A 10,897-nucleotide genomic window follows, 5' to 3' on the forward strand; every position below is an offset into this window, starting at 1 on the left:
TAGATGAATACTAAAAAATGGCAAAGGAAACCGAATTTAAAAAGAATAAGAAAGAGTAAAACTAAAACTAAAACAAATGCAAAAGATTAAAAACACTGTGAAAACCAAAGAAACTCGTTGAAAGTAGAGAAAAATACAAAATACAAAGTAAAAAAAAGTAAGAGAAAACTCAATAAAACCAGACCAGTCCAGGCAGTATATACGAAAGAAGAAGAAAACTCTACACCGACGAGCAAGCGAGTGAACGCAGCAACCAAGCGATTGAGCGAGCGAGAAAACATGCTAACGGGCCAGCCCATACCTGCCGGCGCCAGCGGCGGGCCAGAGCTATACTTCGCAGTAGGCGAGACATATCTCCACCGAGCCCAGCAAGGAGGCTTAAACCCCGTCATTAGCCTCTCGTCGATTCTCGCTGGCAGCCCAGCAAGGAGGCTTAAACCCCGTCACTCCGTCAATGTGCCAGGTGGGAGGAATGAATAAAGCTTGGTCACCCCTCAGAAAAAGGAAATTAGACTTCGCGGCAGGGAGGGTCGTCCTAGCAGCGTGTCGATGCGGTGAGGGTTTGGCCGGAGACTATGGGGATGCAGTGCGACGACATTTGGGTGCTGGAAACCTTCATTATTGTCACAGACACTACACTAACATCTTTACCTTTCAAATTTCTTATGAACAAAACATCTCTAGAAATTACTACTCCAGATGGTAGTTTACGACCATCTATAAAATAAAACTATTTACTACTTACAAATATATATTATCCCGTCTCCCTTCTCCTCAGCTATTGACACATGGCACTTTAAGACTAAATTACTTCAGAAAAAGATTAAGTTACATGGCAAGAATAGATTGGAAAACGTGTTTAACTTTTTGCCATGACGACGAGTATAACAAGTTTTCATTGTACAAAATGAGTTCATGGCATGGAAAAAGCTACATTGGAGATATGGCGAAAGTTATAAACACTTTTGCCATCGAAAAAAATATAAACATATAAAACTGGATATCGTGTGACTGAATTTTCCAAGTTCTATGATCGCTAGAATCTAGATATGCCTTTGCAAATTGGTTGTTGTAAGTGCATCTAGTGCCCCTTAGTGATTTTGGTGTATTGAAGACTTATAGGTTAAGGGGCTGATGCGTTTGTGAGTGTACTCAAGTCTATAAGTCTATGAGGAGTTTGATATTTACAGAGAAAGTCGACCCCTAAAAATGAAGTTCTTCAACTGAAGACTTTGGATTTCTGAAGACTTTCTGAATACTTTGAAAGTGAAGAAATTGGTGTGATCTTGAAGACTTGGTAATCATTCGAGGAACATGAAGCGTGAAGACTCTTGTTTTTACTGTTTTATTTTCTCTTTCTTGAGTCATAGGAAACACCGTACTGTTAAAGGGTAAATACTAAGGAAAAATTTCCATGTGATGCTCAACTCAAAATCCTACACCTATCAATCCCTTCGAATGAAGCCATTGGAAATCTCGCACAGTTCAGTCATATTCTTCAGTGACAGAGACAAAGTTCTTCTGGTCTCTAAGGAATTTGTTCTGACTGAGAAGTTAGAAATTCGCCAGTGCGGATTGCCTACAAAGTGAGGAACATAATAGCCCTGAGGTATTTGAGAGTTAAATATTCCGACCGTTGCTGTGCTACGCGTCAGCTGTCCCAAAATATCTACCCACCTAACGGTCATATCAGACAAGGGCATTTATGTCTTATCATGTCGGGTTGTTCCCTAGGCTATAAATAGCCGCCCCCCTACAACCACTAGCTCGTTGGCTGCTCCGAGAGAAATTGACACTTGTCATTTGAGAGCAAACCATCCTCCGAGGACTTTGAGCGAAAATCATCAAGTGAGGAAAACCCAAACCCCAAACCTACAAACCCCAAAGTGATTGAGCATCACTGAAGAGATTGATCCTGCGTGGATCCGACGCTTGTTTCCTTTGAAAATTGTGCTTCTTCCAGACGGTTAGGCGTCAAGGTCTAGAGCATCCAAGAGGAATTGTGGATCGCCGAGTGACCGAGTTTGTGAAGGTTCGGAAGTCACCTGAAGACTTACCACGAGTGATTGGGCGAGGTCTTTGTGACCTTAGCTCAAGGAGAATACGGTGAGGACTGTGTGTCCGGGACTGGGTGTCCTCAAATTTAAATACCCAGTCGCTCCAACCAGATGTACAACTGAGGCAGCAGTTGGAACTGGTCTACCAAATCATTGTCTTCATCGAGCTTACTAGTTCTATTTCCTCAACTCTTAATTTCCTCATCTCTGTTGTTGTGTGCTTGTTCATATCTGTTTGAAGACTTTGACTGAAGACTTTCTCAATTTCCTCAGTTCAATTTCTTTAGTCTGTCCGTCTTCATCTTGTGTTATCATGTGTTTACGTTTTCTGTACTCTGTGCTTGTCTTTATTTCATCATGATGACTATGCGTGTGTTCTGCTATGTTTACTTTTGAGTACTTATTCCGCTGCAAGTAGTTCTTCATTTAGGAATTTCCTCACCAGCATATTCCTCAGTGAAGAATTCATAAAAATCACCTATTCACCCCCCCTCTAGTCGATATAACGCACTTTCAATTGGTATCAGAGGAAGGTACTCCCTTGTTCTGTGTGATTTTGGTTTAACCGCCTGGAGATTTAGTTATGTCGATTGTAGGATTGAGGAACGTATCATGTTCCATCTTTGACGGTCATGAGTATCCTCGGTGGAAGGCCATGATGAAGAAGCGACTCATGGCTATGGACAGCGAACTATGGACCGTCACTAAGATTGGTCTTACCGATCTATGCAAGATGGTGGAGGCTGATGACATTCGCAAGTACACACTACTTAACCTCACAGCAAAGGATGTCATCTGCTCCAGTCTGTCCCGAAATCAGTTGAGGAACGTCATGCATCTCAATCACGCAAAGCTAATCTGGGACTGTCTCTCTGAGGTCTATGAAGGTCATCGAACCCGTCATGATCCTTGGTTTGAGGATTACAAGGACTCTCTCAATGCGATGACATTCGAACCAGAATCATCATCCTCTTCACCCTGCCTCATGGCAAACAGTGTGAAGGTAACCGAATGCTATCTATCCGAGTCCAGTGATGATGAATCTGGCGATGAATTTGGACCTAGCTATGTCAAACTTGCTTCTCTTGCCACTAAACAACAAAGAGCTTTGGAAAAAGTTCAATACATGCTAAATAAGAGCGATGATATGTTGGGTGAAGAAATGGATCAGTCAAAAGCTTTGGCTGATAGTCTTCATAGACTTCATTCCAAGTTTGACGACCTTCAAGGTCATCATAACACTCTCTTATCTGATCACGAGAAGCTTTCTTATGAATTTCTTCAAAGAAAGCAAGATCTTGAGAAGCTAAGAGTGAGTTATGAAGATCTTCAGAAGAAGCGTGATTCATTACTTGCTCAACAAATCAGCGCTACTCAGGAAGAATTTGTTCCTCCATGTCTGAAGTGCATTGAACATGAATCTGTTAATTCTACACCTGAATGTTCAAATGCTTCTAATGCTACAAATTCTTCACATGTCTATGCTATCACTAATTCCTCATCTGAGGACATTACTAGTATTACTGATGATGCAAGGCTGAAGGAATTGTACATGACAGGCATGTACAAAAGCCTCAAAGGGCATCAGACTCTTTGTGATGTGCTTAAAAAGCAGATCCTCAACAGGAACCCTAGGAAAGAGGGTATTGCCTTTGAGAGGAAACTCAGTGCTGATGGAACATATTGGAAGCCTGAGCAGTACCCCAAAACCTCATGGATTGCTGCAAAGGGACCTCCAGTTGATCCATCCAATTTATCTGGCTTCATATGTGAATCTCCTCATTCTTCTGACGAGTCATTTGACTCCAACTATAAACTGTTCAAAAATCAGAGTGGTGAAGTATTTGCTAGATATGTTGGCACTAACTGCAGGAACGGTTCCCCTAAGAAGAAAATCTGGGTTCCCAAAAGTTATCTTGAAAGTCTTCAGGTGAATGTCCTCATGACACCACCAGTGAAGAACAGGAACCCCAGATCCAATTCTTCATATGGACCTAATTCTTCACATGGATCAAATTCCTCAAAAGGATCAAAATCCTCATATGATCATCATCGTGCTAACCCTTCTGTTTCGCAGGGTAGAGCTAAGGGCTATGAATATGAGTATTATTCTTCAAATCATTATGTTCATAAGTCCTCAAAGAATTTCTCTGCTTATTCATATGCTTCCCTAACCCCTATTATGTGAAACGATGTGGACTGGCTTCTATGCCACCTTTCTCATATGGTGCACGCAGAGTGATGAATTCTTTGCCACCCCTTCATATGTTGGTGGTGAAGAAAAAGAACTAATCTCTTATGAAGGGTCAGGTCTCCAAACGTGCTCAAAACGTCTGAAGAATTTGCTGGAGACCTGAATGTGCATGAAAGGACGCATGCTAATCATGAAGAAATGATTGTTCATTTCATACGTCCTCATACTCATTTATCTGTGTTGTTGCTTGATGAAATTGATCTGATGATATTGATGTCATATTCTTCACTGATGAAGTATGTGAGTTCGTAAGTTGCACTAATTCATCTGCAGGATGATCAACCCAAAGCAAACGAGTGGGTCCTCGATAGTGGATGTACAAATCACATGACTGGTGACAAGAATCTATTGATGGATGCTCCTTTATCACCGTCACATCTGAAGCATATCATCTTCGCTGACAAAGGCAAAAGTCAGGTATTGGGTCTAGGTAAGGTTGCGATCTCAAAGGATCGACACATGGACAAAGTCATGCTCGTCGAGTCCTTAGGATAGAACCTAATGTCTGTCTCAATGCTTTGTGATCTTGATATGGTTGTTGTCTTTGGCAAATATCATTGTGTTGTGATCATGGAAGCTGACAATTTCAAAGTCTTTGAAGGCTTTAGGAGAGGAGACTTATACATTGTTGATTTCTCTACAGGACCAAAACCGGCCGTATGCCTACTTGCAAAAGCTTCAGAAGGTTGGCTATGGCATCAACGACTTGGTCATGCTGGCATGAGGAATCTACACACGCTTGAAAATAAGAAGCATGTCATTCTCAAAGATCACTTATGCGGAGCTTGTGAAGCTGGAAAGATGGCAAAGGCCAAGCATCCAGCGAAGACTATCATGACCACCACTCGACCATTTGAATTGCTTCACATGGATCTCTTCGGTCCTAATCATTATTCTGCTGTTACAAATGATGCATCTCTATATGGCTTTGTTATTGTTGATGATTATTCTCATTACACATGGGTGCACATTGTCACTTACAAACATGAGGTGCAGGAAGTCTTCAAACAATTTTCCTCGAGGGCTTCAACCAACTTTGGTGTGAAGATCAAGCACATCAGAAGTGACAATGGGACTGAGTTCAGGAATTCCGGTCTTGATGGCTATCTTGATGAACTTGGTATTACTCATGAGTTATCTGCTCCTTATACTCCTCAGCAGAATGGCATTATGGAGCGCAAGAACAGAACCCTCGCTGAAATGGTTCACAAAGATCTTTCTCGGTGCCAAAGAACTCACAAGGAGCAGCAACAAACTCACTCGATACTTGTTTCAACACACTTTGTTTCTCTCAAGTGGCAAGAACAAAAGGAAACACTCTCAGATAAATTGCAGCGGATAACTAGATGGGTTTACAAGGATGCAACCCAAACCATGAAGCTTGTGAACCTAAGAAGAATCACAAGAGGGAGCCACAAGGATCCTATATGAATTGAGGACAGGCCCTCCAATCCACACACACGAGCTAACACTCAATGATACTAGTGCTCACAGCACAACACAACCTCACCGGCTGTCTATAAACATAAACTCAGAAATCTTATCCCCCTTCACATGGAACAGCTGGGGAGTATTTATACTAGAAGCACCCACTAGTTGGTTGTGAAAACAACTCAAAAAGAAGGGTAAATTCGTGAGCCCCAAGCTGTTGCAGGAGCAAACTTGTTGAGCCTCGCGCTGTAATAAATTCCTAGACAGCTTGCATGGAAACTTGCACAACTTTTGACTCAAGACCTCAAATGATGCACCGTTTTTTTTGAATAAAAGATGACTTCAAAGACCATCTTTAACAGCCTCTATAAAGTGCTAGAGACTTCTAGAATTAATTAGGTTTGGGTGGGAAGTTGCAGCTGGAAATCTGATGTGTCATTTCTCCCAAAATAGGCACCGGAAGCTTCCCAACTAAGATAATGATTTTGCCATTGACTTCCTTTGGATGCTCTAATGGTTCAGCATTTGTGCTAGCGTTAACCTCACTCTTGGATGCCTTGGTCATGATCTGGTCCACATCACAAATTCTTCAAGAAGACTGCCTATGAACTCCTCACTGACAAGAAACCCAATGTGAGTTACTTCAAAGTCTTCGGTGCTAAATGTTGGATTAGAGATCCGCATCACAATTCTAAATTTGCACCAAAAGCACATGAGGGTTTTATGCTTGGTTACGGAAAGGACTCGCACACCTACAGAGTCTTCAACAGCGTTCTTCACATGGTTGTTGAAACTGTAGATGTGCGGTTCGATGAAACTAATGGCTCGCAAAGAGAGCACCTACCTTCTATGATAGATGAACCAGCACCTGAGGATTCTATCAAGTTCAAGTTTATTGAGGATGTCATCCCTACTGAAGAATCTGCTGAAGAATTCATTCCAGATCGTGATGATTGTCGAGCTGGCGCACCTGAAGAAAATGGTGCTGAAGAAAATGCTCCTGAAGGGAATGCTGATCAAATTCCTCGAAGACAACCCGCTCATCCTCGCATTGCAAACGAAGTGCAAGTCGAGAAGATCATCGATGACATTGAAGCACCAGGTCCTCTCACTCGCTCAAAGACTTCACATTTATATAACTTTTGTGGGCATTTTGCTTTTGTCTCTATCACAGAGCCCACTAAGGTAGATGAAGCATTTCTGGAGCCTGAGTGGATTCAAGCTATGCAAGAAGAATTACATCAGTTCGAGCTCAACAACGTCTGGGAACTGGTCATACGTCCAGATCCTCGCAAGCACAACATCATTGGCACAAAATGGATCTACCGCAACAAGCAAGATGAAAATGGCCTTGTGGTGAGGAATAAGGCACGACTTGTAGCTCAAGGCTACACACAGGTTGAGGGTATTGATTTCGATGAAACTTTTGCACCTGTTGCTAGACTTGAGGCTATTCGCATATTACTTGCCTACGCTAGCCAACATAATATCACTTTATATCAAATGGATGTGAAAAGTTGTAGGACCTTGAAGTATGTCTAGAGGGGGGGGTGATTAGACTACTTGACCAATTAAAAACTTAACCTTTTCCCAATTTTAGAGTTTGGCAGATTTTAGCAATCTTTGGACAAGTCAAGCAATCATCACACAAATCAAGCAAGCATGCCCAGAGTATATAGGCAGCGGAAATTAAAGCATGCAACTTGCAAGAAAGTAAAGGGAAGGGTTTGGAGGATTCAAACGCAATTGGAGACATGGATGTTTTTGTCGTGGTTCCGATAGGTGGTGCTATCTTACATCCACGTTGATGGAGACTTCAACCCACGAAGGGTAACGGTTACGCGAGTCCACGGAGGGCTCCACCCACAAAGGATCCACGAAGAAGCAACCTTGTATATCCCACCATGGCCGTCGCCCACGAAGGACTTGCCTCACTAGCAGTAGATCTTCACGAAGTAGGCGATCTCCTTGCACTTACAAACTCCTTGGTTCAACTCCACAATCTTGTCGGAGGCTCCCAAGTGACAGCTAGCCAATCTAGGAGACACCACTCTCCAAGAAGTAACAAATGGTGCGTTGATGATGAACTCCTTGCTCTTGTGCTTCAAATAATAGTCTCCCCAACACTCAACTCTCTCTCATAGGATTTGGATCTGGTGGAAAGAAGATTTGAGTGGAAAGCAACTTGGGGAGGCTAGAGATCAAGATTCATATGGTAGGAATGGAATATCTTGGCCTCAACACATGAGTAGGTGGTTCTCTCTCAGAAATGGTAAGTTGGAAGTGTAGGTTTGTTCTGATGGCTCTCTCCATGAATGAAGAGGAGGTGGAGGGGTATATATAGCCTCCACATAAAATCTAACCGTTACACACAATTTACCAAACTCGGTGGGACCGAATCAACAAACTCGGTCAGACCGATTTAGTAAACCTAGTGACCGTTAGGGTTTTCGGTGGGACCGACATGCAACTCGGTAGGACCGATATGGTTAGGGTTAGGGCATAACGTAATCTCGATGAGACCGATTACACAAACTCGGTGAGACCGATTTTGGTAATTAGCTAACCAGAGAGTTGGTCAGGTAAACTCGGTGGGACCGATTTGCTCTTTTCAGTGAGACCAAAATGTTACAAAAGGGAAACGGAGAGTTTACATTAAAATCTTAGTGGGACCGATCGCTCACTTCGGTTAGACCAAAACGTTACGAAGGGAAACAGAGAGATTACAATCCCATCTCGGTGAGATCGAGATCCCTATCGGTAAGACCGATTTGCCTAGGGTTTGTGGCAGTGGCTATGACATATGAACTCGGTGGCACCGGATAGAAAGAATCGGTGTGACCGATTTTGGCTTTAGATTTAGGTCATATGAGGATGTGAGAAAGTAGTTGAGGGTATTTGGAGCATATCACTAAGCACTTGAATCAAGAGGCTCATTAAGCAACATCTCATCCCTCCTTGATAGTATTGGCTTTTCCTATAGACTCAATGTGATCTTGGATAACTAAAATGTAAAATGAAGAGTCTTGAGCTTTTGAGCTTGAGCCAATCCTTTGTCCTTGATATTTTGAGGGATCCACTTTCATCATCCATGCCATGCCATTCATTGAGCTTTCCTGAAATAATAGTCTTGGAATAGCATTAGCTCAATGAGCTATATGTTGTTATGAATAAAAAAACCACCTAGGGATAGTTGCACTTTCAATCTCCCCCTTTTGGTAATTGATGACAACATATAGATCAAAGCTTCGACAAATGATAATAAGATTGAAAAACATCGTCGCTTTGAGAAGTATGTGATAAGCAAGAGTTCCCCCTAAATTTGTGCATAGTTTAAGATTTGCTTTGGGCTGCAAATGCACAAGGAATTAGGCTCGTGGGTTACTCTTCCATGTCACATACATCTTGGTGGAGCACTCAAAATAATAAAGATTGAATACATGCACTCATCACCAAGCAAAGTGAATGATCATATAAGGATAGGTAAGATAATATCATCAAACAGGCATAAGTGTAGCTTATGATCAAACACATGATCATCAATGTCTCACAGATAATAGCATAGTATCTCAAGCAATCAAAAGCAAACAAAGTTTAACCACCAAAGCAAGAGAGGACAAAAGCAACACTCTCTCTCTCTCGAAGCCTATGATCTATACATTTTTCTCCCCCTTTGGCAACAAGTTACCAAAAAGTTCATAGAAAATGCATAGTGCTAGATCGACTCTCAGGCTTGATCTTCAGGTGGTGGTGTAGAGATGGCTCCTCAAACGAAGGCTTTAGTTGATGTGGATGGAGCTGGAGGTGTTGGTGCTGGAGCTGGTTGCTCTGGAGCTGTAGGAGTGGTTGCTGGTGCAGATGATGTGGCTCTATTGTCTGTCACAGGCACTGCAACTGACCTCTGAGCTCCAGGCACTCTGGCAAATGTATCAGTGGTTGTCTTGCCCTTCCTCTCCTGCATGTCTTCCTGAAGCTGCTCCACAACTGACTGAATCTCAGTTACTTTGACATCTAGATCATAGAATTTTGTTCCATGATTCTTTCCAAGCTCTCCTGGTTTTGAGTTAGGGTGGCCAAACCCTTCTCAATCCTCAGTGTTGATGCTATCAAGTATCCAAGCTGCTCCTGCTTGTTCTTCAAAAAGTACTAAGATGCCTCCTCTTGAGTTGGCATCTTGGCAGCCTTCTCTTTCCTTGCCTTCTCCTTCTTCTCTTGAGCTTGCACTGATGATGGTTCATTCTCAGTCATGACAACCTGATTGTCCTCAAAGTCTGGATAAAGAGCAAAGTGTTCCTTATCCAACAGATATTTGCCTGTGCCCATCTTTGAGTTAATCAACTCCTGAATCTGTGGGCATATCCACAACTTCTCTTCTGGTCTGCTACAGTCCTCTTAATGGTCTCAACCATAAGGCTCATGACTTTGAATTTCTGAGGCACATCAAATATATGCAGCCAGTTGATAGCATGCCATCTGATCATGCTCTGGTCACCTGACTTGGGCAAAAGAGTGTGCCTTAGGATCCAGTTGATCGTAGGCAGCCCTGACAGAAGAAAGTGGACTGATCCAAACGAGAAAGTCTCAAGGGCTTTGTCTGGGATCTCCTTGTACATATGTGTCATAGTATTGTGTCCCATTTTCTTCTTGGCATAGACATCCAAGTCATCTTCACTCTCTTTGGGGGCATTGATCAGACTAGCCCATTCCTCTATGGTTGACTGGTACCTTGTACCTTCTGACATCCACACTATCCTGCCATCTGGATAGAAGTGTGCCGTGGAGTAGAATTGCATAATGAGTTCATCATTCCAGTTGGTGAGCTTCTGCCCGACAAAATCTGCAACTCCACAAGCTTCAAAACTGTCATACACTCCAGGATAGTGTTCTTCATTTTCCTTCATGTAGGTCCAGTCGACCCACCTCATATCACACACTATGGGCTTCTTGTCCAACAAGATTGTCTCATAGAAGTCCCGCTGTTCCTTTGTATGGAACCTGTAATCAACAGCAGTCCTTCTCCTGGTGGCATATGGATCTGTCATCCTCCATAGCCTCAACCCTGAGTCTCTCCTGATATTCATGTCCTCAGCCACAGGATGAGCATCATTGTGGTCTGGAATCTTGGGCTTTAGCTTCCTCAGGACTTGTCCTTCAT

At 42.7% G+C, this 10,897-nt stretch overlaps 1 pseudogene; it reads left to right on the plus strand.

The window, feature by feature from the left end:
* LOC123067907 (lichenase-2-like) overlaps positions 1-10,238 on the plus strand; it is a 12,186-nt pseudogene extending 1,948 nt beyond the window's left edge.
* The last annotated feature ends 659 nt before the right edge of the window (positions 10,239-10,897 follow it).

This window comes from Triticum aestivum, chromosome 3B, assembly GCF_018294505.1.
Source record: "Triticum aestivum cultivar Chinese Spring chromosome 3B, IWGSC CS RefSeq v2.1, whole genome shotgun sequence".
In the NCBI taxonomy this organism is placed as follows: domain Eukaryota; kingdom Viridiplantae; phylum Streptophyta; class Magnoliopsida; order Poales; family Poaceae; genus Triticum; species Triticum aestivum.